This window comes from Hyperolius riggenbachi, chromosome 2, assembly GCF_040937935.1.
Source record: "Hyperolius riggenbachi isolate aHypRig1 chromosome 2, aHypRig1.pri, whole genome shotgun sequence".
NCBI lineage: Eukaryota > Metazoa > Chordata > Amphibia > Anura > Hyperoliidae > Hyperolius > Hyperolius riggenbachi.
This window is the reverse complement of record NC_090647.1, coordinates 315,413,324-315,432,260: the sequence shown is the minus strand read 5'-3', so window position 1 is coordinate 315,432,260 and position 18,937 is coordinate 315,413,324.

Below are 18,937 nucleotides of genomic sequence, written 5' to 3'. Positions count from 1 at the left end.
GTATGTGGTTTTTTTTAATAGGTGTGATATTCTGGATATTTGATATTTAATTTTTCTATAATAATGCTATTCTTACATGCACCCAAGAGTCAGTTGATTTCTATACTATTGCTACTTACTTATGCTGACATGGTGCATGTGGGAATTTATAATGTATATTTTTATATATAATTGGTATAGGTTTGGTTGAAGGTTGTGTATATCACCTACTTTTTAGGTTATTTGCTGTGTAGGTGCCCATTTCCTGTCTTTTTACATATTTATTCTAAGTATTTATATTCTGCCGACATATTACACAGCGCTGCATAGAGTATATTATCTTGTCACTAACAGTCCCTCAGAGGGGCTCACAATCAAATCACATATTCCTCAACATCCACTTCTTAGGTTATAATTAAGGAGGCAGCCAGAGACCCCACATAACAATTAGGCAACGTGTTAACACACAGAATTCAGCAATGTGTGCACCAAACAGCACAATTAGTGGTGTCTACGCCAAAACACATAATTAGGTAGAATGTAAGCTCTAATCAACATAAAGGTCTGGGCACATTTTCGTATTACTCTGCAATACAAGTAGCTATGCATTTCACACAACCACATGAAACCGGCGTTGCTCTCCATTGTAGAACTGACCCCATTCAGCTATGCTGAATGGGACGGCTCTGCATTGTGCTCAACATGCATCAGCAGTGTGTTTTCAGAATGTACTGCTGTGCATGTGCAGTGCATAAGTGCGCCTATCGGACAATGTAGTCTGTGCACTGTCTAATTTCCCTCTATACCGCATATTGATGCACATCACTGAAATCTGCACAGCAACACAGGCCATGCAGAGGATCCTTAAGTGGGGGGTGCTCAAATTTAAAAAACGGGCTCTACTTAATTTGTGATAAAGCTCCCCCAAGACAATAGTAACAAGTGGCCTCTCCATACTCCCCCCTCCACTGGAAGTAGTATCAGTTGGCCTCTGCCCCCTCCTCCCCCAATAGTAGTGGCAGGTGGCCTCTCTCCCCTTCCTCAGACAGTAGTGACAGGTGGCCTCCCCGCAGACAGTAGTGATAGATGGCCTCTCCCCTGATCTGATAACAGTGACAGTGGCCTCAGCTCTCACCCCCCCCCCCCCACTCCAAGAAAGCAGAAAGTGGGCCCCTGACTCTCCTGGCTCTCTCCATTCCCCCCAAACCAAGAAAGCAGCAATTGGTGGTGTTCCCCAACAGTAGTTGCAGGTGGCCTCTCCTGCCCTCCAAGAAAACAGAGACAAGGTGGCCACTCCACCTTACTCAGACAGTAGTGACAAGTGGCTCCTCCCCCAAAAGCGGCAGTGACAGATGGCCTCAGCTCTTACACCTGCCCACAAGAGAGCAGCAGGTGAGATTCTGACTCTCCCCACCCCCCCCCCCCCCCAAACCAAGAAAGTGGCAATTGGTGGTGTCCCCCCCCCAAAAAAAAACAAAAAACAAGAAAGCAGCAATGGTTGTTTCCACCCCATGGGAGTAACTAGCAGGTGGGTGGACTCCCTCTCCCCAAATGCACAGTAGCAGCAAGTATTAAAGCCAGAGCCTCTCCTACACCGTCGCCCTGCGCACATACATCAAATATGGGCCCCAGGAAAAAAAGAACGCAATGTATAGCCAAAATTTTAATATATTTAATATAATTTTAAGATATTGTCTATAACAATTTTTTATGGTTCATTCATCTTTATCTGAGATAGAATAATAAATAAGTATTAAAAATAGCAAAATATTGTCTATAACAATCAAAAAAAAATATATTTACATTTGTAATGAGCTTAGTAAAATATTGGTAAATATTACCAATATTTTACTACAACTAAACCTTATCCTACTCACACAGAACTCTTCCCAGGTGGTGCCTAACCCTAAGCCCCCCTAGTGGTGCCTAACCCTAAGACCCCCCTGGTATGCCTAACCCTTAGACCCCCTGGTGGTGCCTAACCCTGAAACCCCTCCTCCTGACACCTAACCCTAAAATCCCCCTTCTGACGCCTAACCCTAAAACACCCTTTCTCCGCCGCAAATATGCCCAATAAATAGTCATAATTTAATGTCCTACTATATTATTATTATTATTATGTATTTATATAGCACTGACATTCTCTGCAGCACTTTACAAAGTACATAGTCATGTCACTGACTGTCCTCAGAGGAGTTCACAATCTTATTCCTACCATAGTCATAGTCAAGGGACAATTATTTTGGAAGGAATCAATTCATTTATTTATGTTTTTGGGATGTGGGAGGGAGTATTAAACCTGGAAACTTAATGCTGCATAACAAAATTGCTATCCACTAAACCACCATACCAATATTCTTTTACACTGTCTTTTGGTGATTATGATTGTTTCAGCTAAGAAAAATCTAAAGCATTAAGTGGCAAAAGTACCAAGTAAAAGTAAGTGCTAAGTCGCACAAGGTGCCAAGTTGCAGTGGGTGCTAAGTAGCATAAGGTGTAGTTGTAGTGGGTGCTAGATAGCATAGGGTGTTAAGTCACAGCAGGGGCACTGGGGGCCTATTTGCAGGGGAGCAAAGCAGCATAGGGAGTAGCCAGTTGCAGGGGGCTCTGAGATCTCCACAGTGCAGTAACATCTACTTTACCTGCCTTGCTGTTCCTGGTGGAGATGTTGTAGAAGAGGGAGTGTCTCTTCACTGCCCAGGGAGCCTGGCCAAGCTACTACCACTGCACATAGCTGCTGACCCACGAGAGAGCAGCTGGATCGAAACTTACACTGGCAAGTCTGCCCTTGCGTGATGAGTTTGCCAGTCTCCAAGGTGTGGGACAGCGCCTGCATTACAATGCTGCATGCAGGCAGCACACATTCACAAAGGTTACTTATTTTTCAACTTAACTGTAAGGAGTGCTAAAGCATGAGATAAACAAATAAGGAGAGATAATTCATGAGATAAATAGATAAGGAGAGATAAACCATGAGTCATGTCAAATAAGGAGAGCTAAACTATGAGTTAAGTTAGATAAGGAGACGTAAATTATGAGTTAAAGAGAAACTCCGACCAAGAATTGAACTTTTTCCCAATCAGTAGCTGATACCCCCTTTTACATGAGACATCTATTCCTTTTTCACAAACAGACCATCAGGGGGCACTGTATGACTGATATTGTGGTGAAACCCCTCCGACAAGAAACTCTAAGGACTGTGGTACTCCTGGCAGTTTCCTGTCTGTGAACCTTGTTGCATTGTGGGAAATAGCTGTTTACAGCTGTTTCCAACTGCCTAAAAAGCACCCAGCAGCTACATCACCTGCCAAAAGTAAAAATGTCACCATGTAATAAATGTCAGAATATAAATCAGGGATTTAAAAGATTTTGCAATGGGCAAACACTGACTAAATCATTTATACATAATTATTGTTAAAATGAAGCACTTTTTTATTACATTATTTTCACTGGAGTTCCTCTTTAAGTCATTTAAGGATAGATACATTGTGAGTTAATAAATAAGGCAAGATAATTTAATAGAAAAACATTTTGAATCAGGCCCATAGTATTGATGTCTTGGAGCAGAGAAACGGGGGCTGCTGCAGAAATACAAGTGGCACCTGAGAGGAGACGGAAATCTGTATCTTTTAAGGAGGGGATTGGACAAAGGACTGGGAGTCTGGGTCTTGGCAAAATTGAGGCTGTTGGGAGCAGGGCCAGGCATGTCCCTACAGGTGCCTGATGATGGAAAGGCAGCTTACTGTCCCTCCTTCCCTATGCAGAGTCCTGATGAGACTGTAAATGAGTGGTTACTCACCCTGCTTTCTGCATTCCACTGATGAGATTTCTCTTCAGTCAGGGGTACCTCTAGTTACTTAATACTGAGGTTCCTCTAGCTACTTAATACTTGGGGGCACCTCTAGCTACTTAATATTGAGGGCGCTTCTGGCTACCTAATACTAAGGGACACCTGTAGCTACCTATGATGGGCAAGGGAAGTAAGAGAGAAGTGACAGCAGGGACAGCCAGCACACTTGTGGTGCAGTTCAGTGAGGGTGTGTAGGTTCATGGAGAGCACAATCTAGGGTGCCAGGACATCTGTGCCTATATAGGCTCATGATGAATGAAGAAGGCGGACTCCTGCACTCCAAAGCAAGAGGTAGTTTATTTAAGCAGGGTTACATGAGCAACGAGTACAAGCCGCCTGTGTCAACAGCTGTTTCGCGTGTAGTCACGCCTCCTCAGGACACCAAGGCTCCCTATATAGGCTCATGTGATGTAAATCTGGGCCTGGTTGGGAGCGATTAAGTATTGGCAGCCACTATAAACAGGTTTTCATTCCTGCAAGTCTCTGCTTTTACATAAATACACACAGGGTTGTTTTACCATTGTGTAGCAATAAATATTGATCAGTAGAAAAAAGCACGTACCATTTAAAATGGACTGTCAGCACAAGCATGCAATGAACTTTGATATCACCTTCCAGAATCCAGCTCATCTCTTTCCCCATCCACTGCTGCAGCTTCTAGGTAATAACATGGCCTCTGCCCCATTCAAACTGTGTGCTAGTAGATAAGGTGCATGAGAGGACAGAGCCATAAAGCGTGTTCAGTGCACAGCATTCTGACAGGCAGATCAGGACAAGTGCAGCTTTCCTGTGTTCAGGGAAACAGCAAAAGGAGGAACAGAGAGTGGGAGAGAGAAGCCACAAAGTCGGGATTCTAAAAGCAGGGGGTGGGAGGCGGGATAGGACACTGAGATCCGGGGAGCTCCCACTGAAAAATTGATGGTTGGGGCATATGGTGGTGGGACACACAATGGAGGGGGGGGGGTGCTTGAGTCCTCAGAGACCCCCCCCCCCCATGCATTGCATGTGCCTGCTGGGCAATTCCTCCCTAAACACAATTATGCAGCATTGCACCCACAGCAAAAAAATATAATAAAAACAAACAATCAGGCAGCATTTCCCCCACACAAAATTAGGCAGCTCCCCCCCCCTAAAAAAAACATAATTAGGCAGCCTGCCCCTCAAACATAATTAGGCAGCATTTCACATACATAGGCAAAGTGTCCCTTTAAGGAAACCAGAGACAATATAAAATAGTTTTATACATTCCTGGGGCTTCCACCAGCCCCATTTGCACGGATCACTCCCACGCCACCCTCCTCAGCCTTCTGTATCACAGGTGCAGCAGACTGACCACGACTGTCCAAAGTTACGGGACCCAGGTACCGGCTATACAGCAGGCTGAGGATGGCGTTGTGGGAGCGATGCATGCGCATGGGGCTGGAGGAAGCCCCAGGTATGTATAAAACATTTATATTGTCTCTGATACACTTTAAACACAATTAGGCAGAGATCTCCCTAAATCATAATTAGACAGACACCCCCCCCCCCCCCATCCTTAAACATAATTAAGTAGAGTGCTTCCTTAAAAGCCAAAACAAAGATAGGCATATGCTCCATAAACCAAGAATACTATATTGCGCTAGTTCACAGGATACCTATTTGGCGAGTGAAAAACGATGATTTGTATGGATTCGCCTACAGTCCTAAAACGATGCATTATGATGATGATATTGCATTTTGGACACATGGAACTCATTACTTGCAATCAATTTCTGTTTTAAGAAGGCAAAACTGTACTGTAATTGCACATTGGACATAATTCCATTAAGTCTCAGTGGAAAAAATATGTGTCTGAACATGTATTGTTGAGTGAGCATTCATCATGCTGACAGCATGCTTTATGTCTTCTGGTTTAATGTTTTTTTATTGAAGAGAAATTAACAAACAGTTGTATACATACTTTGTGATAGATTTCAAGCAATAAACTTCAGTGTACCATGCATAATTAGCAACAAAGGGACTTTCTGGCCAAGACTGTGGTCAGATTTTGTTTCAATATTAGTCATTAGGGATGAGCAAAACTGGCCAAACCATTTTCACAATTTTGCATTGTATATAAGACTGACAATTTAAGACCGCCGTGGGACACAGGAGGATAGGGGAAGCCTCGATAGGATCCGGAGGCTTCCCCCACCCGAGGTGAGTACCCTCCAGCAGAACTTTTTTTAGTTACAGGTTTTCTTTAACATCAGGTTGGCGTACATAACAGTGATTCCAATAGTCTCTGTGTGAAAGAGTGAGTACAAAGAGGTGGAGAGAGAAAATCCATTTTAAAATTTAAAGGGGAAAACACATTAAAAAGCCAGTGCAATGTCATTTTGAAGCAGATTCTAGCTCATTGTAAAGTCTCCATGTATGCTATTGTTCACAGGAGGAAAACGTACATTTAAACCACTTTTCTGCAAAACTCCATAGAGAAGCATTACTTGCACTCTTACATGATTTTGCACATCACAGAAAAATGCATGCAAGTCTTGCAATCAGGCAATGGGCCATATCTAGCAACACTGGCTTCAACTCTTATTTTGAGTGGCTTCATATAGAAAACAATTTACAAAAAAAAATCTAGTGAGCAGTGAGCAAGAAAAGAGAGAGACATCAAAGAAATTAGTACGGAAGCAGAGTATGGCAAACTGCACTTAAACTCAATAGGTACATTCATTCCATTCCATTACCATTATCTTTTCATTGCGTCATCCCAACTTTCTTGCCATCCACTCTTCAGTTTATATTCTCTCATCTTGCTTTTCAGTAGACTGTCCTCCTTTGGCTCTGTCTCTGAAACCTGCTTTGGCTGTCAACTGTTGGGGCAAAAGGGAGAACACAATTGATTGAGGAAATAGCAACAGCTGTATAAAGGAGTCCAACTTTCACATAAGAGCCCTTTTTTTGTGGAACAGGAATTGGGCGATAGCTTAGACAGCCATGTAATAGACCACAATGTGAAATTGCAGTTATATGGCACTGGGCTAGTGAGTTGTCTGATACTAGCTGATCGGATATCACAAGCCAAATGGCTAGTATCTCAGCTAGCACTTTCAGTTAATACTGGCTAATCAGTTGTCACTAGGAGGGAGGTTACTAGGCTTAAAGCGGAATATAACCCTGCATTTCAACTTTGCTCTAACACATTATTTACAGTATATTATATGCAACCAGCATTTTTTTTTTACTAGACCAGCATTGGAAGGGTTACACAGAGCTTTAAAGTTCCTGGAGAGAACTGCAGACGCATCCGAAGCTGACATAGATACATTTTGTTTACATAAATGTATCTAAGTGTCACTCTCTCTGACTGAGAAGGAGCTGGAGGACAGCCAAAGAGTGTGTAACATTTATCACTTGTTACATTCTATTTAGTTAAATGTATCTATCTAAACTTCTGCATATCTCTCCACAGAACTTTAAACCTCTGTGTTTAACCCTTCCAATGCTGGTCTAGTAAAAAAAAAATGCTGGTTGCATATAATATGCTTTAAATAATGTTTTAGAGCAAAGTTGAAATGCAGGGTTATATTCCGCTTTAAGGAGTGGAAGTTAATGTTAGGCTACAGTCACAGTGTCTGTAGCATGTTATCCACACATTGTGTCACATACAGTGAAGAATACGGTCAATAAAAAGTATGTTTTGCTGTAACCGATAATGGGCGTGTTATTTTCCATGCCACACTGTGAATGTTGCATAGGTGGTGCATTGCAGTGTGGTAAGCCACGTTACAGAGCGCCATTATGCCGCACCACAATGCATCACTGTGAACGTAGCCTTGGGTATTAATAGGGAGGGTTAGTGTAAGAATAGGGGACCACGTAAGTGAATAGTAAAATATCAACAATATTATATTACCAATATTTACCTATTGGTATGAAAATGGTGCCCAACTCAACAGGTGGTGCCATTATACACACTCGTTCTTTTTGTCCTCAACTCAAATCACTCTCTCTCTCATCAAAACACATGGAAACCAAAGAACACTGGCTGCAAGGATTGAATGCAGTATTTATACGTTGTTAAATCTATTGTTTTGTTAATGTATAATTTATCTTCCAGAATATATAGTATATGTGGTTGGTATGCATTTCTCCATAGGCCACACCATCTTGCAAAACAAATATCTATTCTCTCATTTTCTTGTAGTTTCTTCTGTACTCCCTCCTGTGTACACCCACCATTCTGAATATAATGTGCATTCTTAGATAGCCAGTTCTCAGAAGATATTTTTAGTCAGCTGTTTTCATGGTTTTGATATTTACGCACAGAAAACCCATTTTCTAAGTCTCAAAGAGGCTCTGCAGAAACATAGCTGATTTCATGTTAAAGAAAAAGTTGAGTCTCTGTGCATTTTAAGCTCCATAGACAGACTGCTAGCAGCAGTCACACTGAGTCAGTCAAAAAGAAAAGCTGGGAATGGCTACTCAGCCAAGCACACGCACTAGTGCAAAATGAAATATATAAATGTCTTATTCCTCTCTAGGCTACAGCTGTCTACAACCAAGAATTGACTAGGAATGATCCCTTAGAGACCGTTTTTTGCAGTGGTCTTTGTACTGTTCTTTTATTGAATTATTTTATCTCTGCATCTGTGCTACCTTCAGAAATGTTAAGTTTAAGCTAGGAAAAACATTTCTTCCATATGCATTCCTGAACTTCATGATTATAAAAATGATGTGCCTTTTTTTAAAAAATATTATTGGGGAAAAATAAAATATTTGTATCAGAATACATAATTTATTAGCAATGTTGCATTTTTCAAGCAATGAAATATTCCTTCTTCATATCACCATAGCACATACCTAACATTAACATCAGCATCTTCAAAGAATAAGATGATCATAGAGACATGGGGAGTTATGCTCCTAATTACAAACACAAATCTTCACTTTGGTGTTTTTTGTTATTTTCTGTTTTGATGATAACAAGCAGAGATGGTCAGTGAGGTGTTGCTAATTCTGACTTGCATGCAAAGTCATGCAACTTCAAATTTGGCTAAGGAAATGTACAGCCTGTCGATTGTCCTAGTTCCAAGCTGGAGTGTCTTGTTTGTATGAAAGGTGCATGTGAGCTGTAATTCTTCACATTGACCCTTTCTAAAAACAACTAATAAAAATGGAGTGAATGTAAATAATGTTGGTTTTGGTTGAACTAGAAATGTCTGCTCTTAAAGGAGAACTTCAGCCTAAACTAACATTCTGTCATTAAGTTACATTAGTTATGTTAATTAGAATAGATAGGTAATATAATTTTTTACCCACCCTGTTTTAAAAGAACAGGCAAATGTTTGTGATTCATGGGGGCTGCCATCTTTGTCATGGAGGCAGCCATCTTTTTGGTTGAAAGGAAGTGACAGGGAGCATAAGACACAGTTCCAACTGTCCTGTGTCCTGACAACCCCTCCCAGCTGCATGCGCTAGGCTTCAAATGTCAAATTCAAAATGTAAAAAAAAAAAAAAAATGTACCAAAACAGCAGAACGAAAACAACAACATCAGAAATCCCATTATGCTTTGCACAGCATCAGGGGAAAAATGCCCGGGCAGTTTTCTTCTGTGCAGCTAAAAATGAGGCTTGTATAAGAGAAACAAAGTTCTGATGCTGTGAAACTGTTAAAGAAACACCAGGCCTTTTCAGTGCTGCTGAGTCGATTTTTAGCCTGGAGGTTCACTTTAAATATTATTGTTACCCATATTAATAGCCCAAACAACTTATTAGATTCTGTCACTTTGTGTTGTTGTAATATTCCAAGTGCAGTGGCAGTTAAACAGTGTATGGTTGGCTAAGACACAATGCTCTCCCTTGTTTAGACCTAGCAAGAAGTTTTGAATCAGGATGTTGTTTAGACCTACTGATCTTGTGTTATTGATAAAATTACATTTATGCAGTTATCTTGTCCTAAAATTGTATCATGTAACCAGGAGCAGTGTATCTGAAAGAGGTTGCAGTAAAGTCTACAGATGAGGTTGATGCTTGGTCATGATGCTTGCATGAGGTTGATGGTTGGTCCATCACCAACATGCTCTTCAATCTAAACAACACATAGGGCTTGATTCACTAAGACAAATAGCACGCCTTATCAAAGTTAACACGCCATAAAAGAGTAACATAGCAAACTTATGCCTGCTAATTGGCAATGACGAGCACTCCACTCTTCCCGCCCTGAGCCCCTGCAGTTTTGTAGCGCTCGCTATGCTAATCTGATAAGGTGTGCTAACTTTGATAAGGCATGCTATTTGTCTTAGTAAATCAAGCCTATAGAGAGCTCTCTGAGTATACTGAGGTATGTAGCATGTCTATGCTACAGAAAATGGCTTGTACAAAAGGCTTTTGACCTGATTAATCAAGGAGTTCACACATATTTATAAATGAGCCATACGTATGTGTATTTTCAGATAATTGGTTCTACTGGATGTTTTCCAGACCTTGCATTGCTTTTAACTGGATTAGAACAAATACTGTAGGTTTTGCTTATATGACATCACAGATATTAAGGACAACAGTAAAGTCCAAGTTACATTGCATTACATACCTTTAGATTGTAAGCTTTTGGCAGGGCTCAACCCCATCAATGACACCCTTCCCATGGACTAACTCATATTTAAATTGCTGGGTCTCTGTTAAATCGCATGATCATGCATGCATCTTATACCCTGTTTGCATGTATAACATTGTGCTATGTTGTTTAACCAAATGCTACCTCTGTCATCCCATATTTGCATTGTATGTATCCCTATTTACTGTCCCACACTGCGTAATATGTTGGAACTTTATACATGCAATAAATTATAATAATAATAACTACTCTCTTGGTGTGAGACACACTAACCAGCTAATAGTTTTATAGATTAGGGAAAAAGTAGCTTAATCAACCTGTTAATATGCCATAAATAATTTAAAGCTATATATTAATATGTAAATGAACAAATGAATAATATAGATGCATTCTGGCTCCACTACAGCTATGATTAAAATTTATACTTCACATGGAATAACAGAATGCTTTTTAAAGTCTTAATGTCAAACGATTATTTTAAGCATTCTTTCTTTCCATGAAAAAGCACAGTGCTCCTTCCTTAAGATTGTCTTGTAACTTGCAGACTATAACCTAGGGTAAATCATAACATTCTGCAGTAATTACAGTAACACTATCATTAACTAACTATTAAAAATCTATCATTAACTATTTCATGACTGCTTTCCAATTACATTTTAAACTGGCCTCTATTGTGCTCCATGTCAGGTTTCTGACACCAACCTTGACCTTTCAGCTAAGGCCTAACCTATAGCTTTGAAACAAACCATAAAACTAACTATTGTGTTGAATCTAAAAAAAAACAAAAAACAAATCCTCACTCTAAGCCCCTATTACCTTAATCTCCCCTGACCTAAGGAGCGGCACTAGGCTTTTGAGGTTCCCACTGGTAGCAAAAGCTATTGGGTGACAGTGATCCAACCAAGTGGATTACTACAGGGGAGGTCTAGAACATCAGTGGATGACTTTTCCAGACAAAATAATAAGGAATGATCGTTTGTGCCAAGTAAATTCTAAAGCCACCCGAAGTATGGATGATCAAATTAGCAATGCCAAAATGAGTAACTTTAACAGCTTGTTTACCCGTTTGTAATGACTGTCAGTTTTCTGCAAGTGCAGTTGTAACGCTGTGATTTGGGATCCTTGGAGAACGTGCATGCTTCTAAACTGCTGTATCCAAGACTTTGGGAGCACACAGCAGAGCATGTGTCAGCTTTAAAGAGATCTGAAAAAAAAACCCAGATACTTACCTAAGGAGAGGGAAGGCTTTAGGTCCTATAGAGCCTTCTCATTCCTCTCCTCCTCCCCTCATTTCCCTGCAGGCTCCTCCGTTTAAATCTCCAACTGCGGGAAGCTTCGGAAGACCCATACTGCGCAGTGTGCACATGCAAGTGCATGAGAGAGGACACTTGCAAGTGTGCAGTAAGGAAAGGCTCATCTTCAGGAGCCTGAGTGCTCCTGATGACTTCAAAAGCCCATCAGTAATGGAAGTGAGCAGTCTCGGACCGATAGGTCGGAGACTGCCAATGGGGAACCAGCGCAGTAATGACGGAAAGAGGAGAGGAACGGGAAGGCTCTATAGGACCCAGAGCTTTCCCTCTCCTTAGGTAAGTATCTGCTTTTGTTTTGTTTTGTTTTCTTATTTTCGCTTCAGACTCCTTTTAATGCTAAAGTGTGAATAGCGGCATGGGTAAAAGGGGAAATGTGCTTTCCTAAGTAGTTTACAACTCAGGCAGATGCTAAACTGTAAACATGCCTTAAGGCACAACTATGAAAGGGAACACAACAAACGATTCATAAAGGCTTATCATTTAGGTATCATTTTAAGCTGACCTTGGCTTGCTGAATACATGTCATCTACAATGGACTGTGAGCCAGGAGGAATGAAATGACTGCTGAGACCCATTGATCTAAAAGTACTTGTAAAAGTGTATAAAAAAATAAAGCAATTTTTCACTGACATACATGTATTCTATCTAGAGCTGGCATAGGACCCTGGAACTGAAGTCATTAAACAGTTTTCACATAGCTTATTTTAGAATGGATGAAAAACAAGAGTGCTTGGGTAATTTTCAAGGTCATTTTTGATAGCTTGTAAATGTCAACATTTTTAGAATATACATTCACACAAGTTTTAATCATTGTGGACAATTTCATGTCTCCTTTGAGTTTATAGATCAATAGAAAACTTTACTGCATTTATTTATAAGAGATGAGGAGCTTTCACTGAAAGAAAACAGACCTAATTAAGCAGTCTGCAGGGATAATGAACTCTCAGTCCTCCTAATGAACCTCATACCTGTTTAGTATTACTTGCCATCTGAAAAGAGAAAGGTGTCATTTTATACAGTGAAAAGGATTTAACAATTTATTAAAAGCCTCAGCGATTTGATTTTTTTCCATCCATCAAGTCTTCAGCTCTTGTTCAAAGACTAGGACTCGAAATGTGTTTACCCTAAATCAAGTAGCGAGCAAACGAGTTTTGCAAAGGTGATTATATACAGTATCACATTATAATGAGGCAGTCGTTATTTTTAATATCCTGCAAAAAATACAAATCTCTCCTCCTTTCAGGCACAGCAAAGAGCTCAGTTTGTAAACAGGCTTTAACAATCTTCATCTGCCTCTTTTGCAACAGTGTTTGAGTAGTTATTTCAGTGGAATGGATACTATACTGTGCATATGCCATGGATTTCAGGAGAGACTACATGAAAAATCCTAAAAACAGGAGAGCAGGGTGTGACACTATGACCATTGAGTTCTAAACAAAAATCACATGTGAAATCGGGTCCCGGCAAAAATGGCTCATATGAAAAATGGCACACGGTAATGCTGCTGGTTTTTTTCATTGCCGCTTACCGCTATTTAACAATAAGCGATAAACGTTATTAAACATTATTTAATGCTTAGCTATAAACCGTTATCAGCCAGATGACAGAGGCTACAAATATAAATGCCAGGGCTCTGCCACTGCCACTGAAAGTACTTTCTTATCCTGTGCATGATGATCCAGGCTGGTGACTGGCTGGCAGGGCCCGCTGTCTAGTGGTGCTGGAAGTGGTCAGGCAGCCGATCCCGTGTGGGCCTAGACCTAGCACACTGCTGCCTGTGTGGCATTCTGGCTTCTGCGGCTGCACTCTCCCCCTGCTAGCATCATCCCTGCGCTGTGCCAACCATCCTCATCCCAGGATCTGCTCTTCCTAGACGGCAGTGAGGTGGCAGAACTAACGTGTCCGCTCTCCACCCGTCCACTCATCTCTCTTCCCTCCTGCTGCTTGTTTTGAAACTTGAGAAGCCACCACATACAAGGAAATTGTGTCAGTGAATGAGCCAGCAGCCGAAGCAACCCTCCTCATGGTGGGTTAATTAACGTTAAAGACAGTAAAATGATAATTAGCGATATGCCGCTTAACAATTTAATCTTTCTATTCGTTTTTCATCTGTGCCCCATAATTAAATATTGATATTGCTGAATAGTGTTAAAGCTATGTTTTCAATGCGGCGCCATTTTTAAACATAGGCACTATGCGCCATTTTTCTCTGACCCCGTGAAATCACTGTCCATATAATTGCTGTTAACTGCTGCCGTTCCTGGAGACAGAGGGACAACGACCAATGCACGTTGCACTTACATGGTTGGGTGCTGCCTACTTCTTTTCTATCCATATAATTGTATGGACATGTTCACATCTCTGCATTGTAATGCCTAGTACACACCATGCAATTTCCCATCAGATCGACGGATTGGGTTCTGAAAGGTTCGATCTGCTTTCCAATCATTTTTTCTGATTGGTTTTGTACTGAAGTGATTGTAAAATAGATCAGAAAAACAACGAAGGCACAATGTAGAAAACCATTGACATATCAGAGCATCGAGCTATTACAATGTAAGTAGACAAATTGCAACAGTGTGGAGGAGTTCATTTATACAGATTCAGCTGCATGAAGTATCCTAAAGCTGAACATGACGTTGTAGTATCACCCAGGCTCAATTCTGTATCTCCATACGCTACCTTTTTTTCTGCATATCCCCCAAAAAATTTCTAAGGAACTGCCGGATTAATTAAAATGTTTTTTTTTTTTTTTTTTTGTAATCTGCATTTTAACATAAGTCATTTCAGCAATTGTGCACGTGCCCAAAAAATGCTTAATTCCGTAATGACTTTAGAAAAAAAGCAGTTTTTTTTATCACTCCTTAAAAGGATAGATAGACAAAAGAAATGGACCTTCAGGCCTCTGGGCTTGCTGGTTCAAAAAAGTGCTCAGCTTCAACATTTGCATGGCATGGCTTAGAAAAGCACAGATACATTTCTGGTAAAAAGAAAATGAAAGTGTCAGCCCTCTGTGTTCACTGGTAAAGTAGACTAAGGCACACCATTTACATGGCATAACATTGCTTAGATCAGAGATAGCTATCTTAATAATATAAAAAATAGTGAGCTAGTCTAGTTTTCACTTAGCTTGTGGCTCTAGATTAGGACAACAGCACCTACAGTCCGACACTTTGAAGGGTCAAACAAAAGGCCCTTAAAGGGAAAATGATTCACTAAAATAGCTTGTTTCACAAAAGAATACAAATAGAAGACTCTTGGACATTCTTTCTGAAAATATAAGTCAATTAAGTGGTAATTGTGATACATTAGTACCCCTTATCCATTCCCAAAAAGTGTGCTAATAGGCAAATCACGAAACAAGGCAATTGATGTTTCATCAAACTCTAAACATTATATGATTTCCACTTCCCATCACCTCCTCCTTCATATCAAAGCATTGAACCAAGTAGATTACGTTTCAGTAAGAGACTTCTGCGGTAGGTCTTGTGCAGAAGGTTATATGGGCCTTGCTCATTGTAGGTGGATGATCCATTCATTTCTTTAACAGCTCATGAACTATAATGCTAAGTGAGAATAAGGCCTTCCTGACATATGGTTTCAAGCAGGTCTCAAATTCTGATGTTGCCTGTGTTTGTGTCGGTATGCTTGTGGGTGGTGAATACAATGCAGTTTTAAATTTACATTATTCATGCATGCTTATTACCAGGGCATATTTTGTAAAACAACAACAACAACAATAATAATAATAATAAAAAAACTAGAACCCTTTATTACAGTTTAAAAAAGTAGTAGTGTTTTCTCAGTTAACAAAAGGTACCGTATATACTCGCATATAAGCCGACCCGCATATAAGCCGACCCCCCAACTTTTCCCTGAAAAAACTGGGAAAAATGATTGACCCCCATATAAGCCGGGGTAGGAAATGCTGGATTGGTGCAGCCCCCCAGTGTGTCCCAGTATAGCTAGTATAGTGCCCAGTATAGGTAGGTAGTGTCCAGTATCGCTAGTATAGTGCCCAGTATAGCTAGTAAAGTGCCCAGTATAGCCAGTATAGTGCCCAGTTTAGTTAGTATAGTGCCCAGTTTAGCCAGTATAGTGCCCAGTTTAGTGCCCAGTTTAGCTAGTATAGTGCCCAGTTTAGCCAGTATAGTGCCCAGTTTAGCCAGTATAGTGCCCAGTTTAGCCAGTATAGTGCCCAGTTTAGCTAGTATAGTGCCCAGTTTAGCCAATATAGTGCCCAGTTTAGCCAGTATAGTGCCCAGTTTAGCCAGTATAGTGCCCAGTTTAGCTAGTATAGTGCCCAGTTTAGCCAGTATAGTGCCCAGTTTAGCTAGTTTAGTGCCCAGTTTAGCCAGTATAGTGCCCAGTTTAGCCAGTATAGTGCCCAGTTTAGCTAGTATAGTGCCCAGTTTAGCCAATATAGTGCCCAGTTTAGCCAGTATAGTGCCCAGTTTAGCCAGTATAGTGCCCAGTTTAGCTAGTATAGTGCCCAGTTTAGCCAGTATAGTGCCCAGTTTAGCTAGTATAGTGCCCAGTTTAGCCAATATAGTGCCCAGTTTAGCCAGTATAGTGCCCAGTTTAGCCAGTATAGTGCCCATTTTAGCTAGTATAGTGCCCAGTTTAGCTAGTTTAGTGCCCAGTTTAGCCAGTATAGTGCCCAGTTTAGCCAATATAGTGCCCAGTTTAGCCAGTATAGTGCCCAGTTTAGCCAGTATAGTGCCCAGTTTAGCTAGTATAGTGCCCAGTTTAGCCAGTATAGTGCCCAGTTTAGCTAGTTTAGTGCCCAGTTTAGCCAGTATAGTGCCCAGTTTAGCGCCCAGCATAGGTAGGTAGTACTCCCGGCTCCCCCCCCCCTCCCCGCCGCTGCTATTACCTGAAGGCAGCGGCCGCTTCCTAATCCGCGTTCCTCTTCTTAAACTTTTCAGCGTGTATCACTGCTGTGACGATGCAGAGTGCAGGAAAGAGCGCGGCTCCCTATAACGGCGATCTGTATCGCCGTTACCAAGGGAACCGCTCTTTCCTGCCCCTGCATCGTCACAGCAGCAGCGCCGGGCGCGCTGCTGTGATACACGCTGAAAAGTTTAAGAAGAGGAACGCGGATTAGGAAGCGGCCGCTGCCTGCAGGTAATAGCAGCGGCGGCCGCGGGGGGAGCGGGGCGCGGAAAACCCACCACTAACCACTATACCACCAGGGAAGACTCGCATACAAGCCGACCCCCAACTTTTGACCCCCTTTTTGGGGGTCAAAAATTCGGCTTGTATGCGAGTATATACGGTATTAAAAATATGTTTCTGAACAAAAATAAATAAATTAAACTTTCCATGAGAGACATTGTTCATTTGATCGTCATATTACTGTAAAGTGTACCCAAAGTGGCACAGGAGGGGCACATGTTCTCTGCTGCATGACATGCCTCTGTGTTCCCCTGCGCCACTCTCTGCCCCCAGATGTTACAAAACCAACTCCGGCCAGCCCCCTGGATCAGGTAGCATTATTTTTTTACTTTAAATCCCCACCTCGGGTTCCCTTTAAAGTAAGCTTTCATTTGAAATTACAGAATAAAAAGTGTGTGTGTGTGTGTGTGTGTGTGTGTGTGTGTGTGTGTGTGTCTGTGTGTGTGTGTGTGTGTGTGTGTGTGTGTCTGTGTGTGTGTGAGAGAGAGAGAGAAGTGTGTGTAAACTATTTTCTAAATCTAGGCAAATAGTGAATGACAGTTCTTCTGTTTCGAACCTAAGGACTGTAGCAATTTTGTACACATCAAACATTATAACAACCAGTATTGGTTTGAGAAAGTCTTGATTTGTTGAGTCATATTTTTTTCTCTACTGCACAATATGTTTTGCTTTTACTAAAGACAAATCATTGTCTAGGTGTCCCTGGCTTGGATCCATGATGTGTTATTTACTTAAGCACAGCTTGCATTTAGTTAATGCTTATGTGCAGAATATAACCACAACAGAGTGTGACAGCTGGAGAGGTGATGGTTATATTCTACAGGGATCGTGGGGAGTGACATAAGCTCGGGGTTGCCAGAAAGACATCTTGGGTGGAGACTTGGCTATTTGGTCCTGTCCATAAGACACACAGAATGCCCCCCCCCCCCCAACACACACACTTTTGTGTGGAAAAAAGTGTGCCTTATGGAGCTAAGTTTATAGTACACTATTTTTCCTCCACATCTGCTCCAGTTATCGTTGCACTAATTTTGATAAATTTGCTTAAATGTATCTGTAGCTTTATTATGCAGACTATGCTTATTAATCAGATGTCTATATCTTTTTGGCATTGCAAAGTCTTGTTCAAGAGGTTTGTTCTTCCTCTTGTACATTTATGTTAGACTCCATAATTATTTTAGGTTGTTCACTGATTGTATAATGAATGATTTATGAGTCAGTAGATACAGTGGCTTGCAAAAGTATTCGGCCCCCTTGAAGTTTTCCACATTCTGTCACATTACTGCCACAAACATGAATCAATTTTATTGGAATTCCATGTGAAAGACCAATACAATGTGGTGTACACGTGAGAAGTGGAACTAAAATCATACATGATTCCAAACATTTTTTACAAATAAATAACTGCAAAGTGGGATGTGCGTAATTATTCAGCCCCCTTTGGTCTGAGTGCAGTCAGTTGCCCATAGACATTGCCTGATAGGTGCTAATGACTAAATAGAGTGCACCTGCGTGTAATCTAATGTCAGTACAAATACAGCTGCTCTGTGACGGCCTCAGAGGTTGTCTAAAAGAATATTGGGAGCAACAATACCATGAAGTCCAAAGAACACACCAGACAGGTCAGGGATAAAGTTATTGAGAAATTTAAAGCAGGCTTAGACTACAAAGAGATTTCCAAAGCCTTGAACATCCCACGGAGCACTGTTCAAGCGATCATTCAGAAATGGAAGGAGTATGGCACAACTGTAAACCTACCAAGACAAGGCCGTCCACTTAAACTCACAGGCCGAACAAGGAGAGCGCTGATCAGAAATGCAGTCAAGAGGCCCATGGTGACTGGATGAGCTGCAGAGATCTACAGCTCAGGTTGGGGAATCTGTCCATAGGACATCTATTAGTCGTGCACAGCACAAAGTTGGCCTTTATGGAAGAGTGGCAAGAAGAAAGCCATTATTAACAGAAAAGCATAAGAATTCCCGTTTGAAGTTTGCCACAAGCCATGTGGGGGACACAGCAAACATGTGGAAGAAG